Below are 2150 nucleotides of genomic sequence, written 5' to 3' on the forward strand. Positions count from 1 at the left end.
TATATAGCAGGGACGGTGCTGCCTCTCGCTTCGCTCGCTGTCCGCCGCTCGCCGCTCGCTCGCGCAGCCAAAAATGGCCAGTTTTGGCCCGTTTTTGGGCCGTTTTGGCCAGTTTTTGGCCTGTTCTTGCATTGCGCGGTGACCGTCGAGAGCGGAGCAAAACGTCAGCCATCTCAGCACCCTGGAACCCCCCGGGTGGCACAGGGCTGGATGGGGCTTTCGTATAGCAGGGACGGTGCTGCCTCTCGCTTCGCTCGCTGTCCGCCGCTCGCCGCTCGCTCGTGCAGCCAAAAATGGCCAGTTTTGGCCCGTTTTTGGGCCGTTTTGGCCAGTTTTTGGCCTGTTCTTGCATTGCGCGGTGACCGTCGAGAGCGGAGCAAAACGTCAGCCATCTCAGCACCCTGGAACCCCCCGGGTGGCACAGGGCTGGATGGGGCTTTCGTATAGCAGGGACGGTGCTGCCTCTCGCTTCGCTCGCTGTCCGCCGCTCGCCGCTCGCTCGTGCAGCCAAAAATGGCCAGTTTTGGCCCGTTTTTGGGCCGTTTTGGCCAGTTTTTGGCCTGTTCTTGCATTGCGCGGTGACCGTCGAGAGCGGAGCAAAACGTCAGCCATCTCAGCACCCTGGAACCCCCCGGGTGGCACAGGGCTGGATGGGGCTTTCGTATAGCAGGGACGGTGCTGCCTCTCGCTTCGCTCGCTGTCCGCCGCTCGCCGCTCGCTCGTGCAGCCAAAAATGGCCAGTTTTGGCCCGTTTTTGGGCCGTTTTGGCCAGTTTTTGGCCTGTTCTTGCATTGCGCGGTGACCGTCGAGAGCGGAGCAAAACGTCAGCCATCTCAGCACCCTGGAACCCCCCGGGTGGCACAGGGCTGGATGGGGCTTTCGTATAGCAGGGACGGTGCTGCCTCTCGCTTCGCTCGCTGTCCGCCGCTCGCCGCTCGCTCGTGCAGCCAAAAATGGCCAGTTTTGGCCCGTTTTTGGGCCGTTTTGGCCAGTTTTTGGCCTGTTCTTGCATTGCGCGGTGACCGTCGAGAGCGGAGCAAAACGTCAGCCATCTCAGCACCCTGGAACCCCCCGGGTGGCACAGGGCTGGATGGGGCTTTCGTATAGCAGGGACGGTGCTGCCTCTCGCTTCGCTCGCTGTCCGCCGCTCGCCGCTCGCTCGCGCAGCCAAAAATGGCCAGTTTTGGCCCGTTTTTGGGCCGTTTTGGCCAGTTTTTGGCCTGTTCTTGCATTGCGCGGTGACCGTCGAGAGCGGAGCAAAACGTCAGCCATCTCAGCACCCTGGAACCCCCCGGGTGGCACAGGGCTGGATGGGGCTTTCGTATAGCAGGGACGGTGCTGCCTCTCGCTTCGCTCGCTGTCCGCCGCTCGCCGCTCGCGCAGCCAAAAATGGCCAGTTTTGGCCCGTTTTTGGGCCGTTTTGGCCAGTTTTTGGCCTGTTCTTGCATTGCGCGGTGACCGTCGAGAGCGGAGCAAAACGTCAGCCATCTCAGCACCCTGGAACCCCCCGGGTGGCACAGGGCTGGATGGGGCTTTCGTATAGCAGGGACGGTGCTGCCTCTCGCTTCGCTCGCTGTTCGCCGCTCGCCGCTCGCTTCGCGCAGCCAAAAATGGCCAGTTTTGGCCCGTTTTTGGCTGTTTTGGCCAGTTTTTGGCCTGTTCTTGCGTGGTGCGGTGACCGTCGTGAGCGGAGCAAAACGTCAGCCATCTCAGCACCCTGGAACCCCCCGGGTGGCACAGGGCTGGATGGGGCTTTCGTATAGCAGGGACGGTGCTGCCTCTCGCTTCGCTCGCTGTTCGCCGCTCGCCGCTTCGCGATCGCGCAGCCAAAAATGGCCAGTTTTGGCCCGTTTTTGGGCTGTTTTGGCCTGTTTTTGGGCTGTTCTTGTGTGGCGCGGTGACCGTCGTGAGCGGAGCAAAATGTCAGCCATCTCAGCACCCTGGAACCCCCCGGGTGGCACAGGGCTGGATGGGGCTTTCGTATAGCAGGGACGGTGCTGCCTCGCGCTTCGCTCGCTGTTCGCCGCTCTCCGCTCGCTCGCGCAGCAAAAAATGGCCAGTTTTGGCCCGTTTTTGGGCTGTTTTGGGCCAGTTTTTGGCCTGTTCTTGCGTGCCGCGGCGACCGTCGTGAGCGGAAGCAAAACGTCAGC

This window comes from Musa acuminata, unplaced genomic scaffold (genome assembly GCF_036884655.1).
Source record: "Musa acuminata AAA Group cultivar baxijiao unplaced genomic scaffold, Cavendish_Baxijiao_AAA HiC_scaffold_236, whole genome shotgun sequence".
In the NCBI taxonomy this organism is placed as follows: domain Eukaryota; kingdom Viridiplantae; phylum Streptophyta; class Magnoliopsida; order Zingiberales; family Musaceae; genus Musa; species Musa acuminata.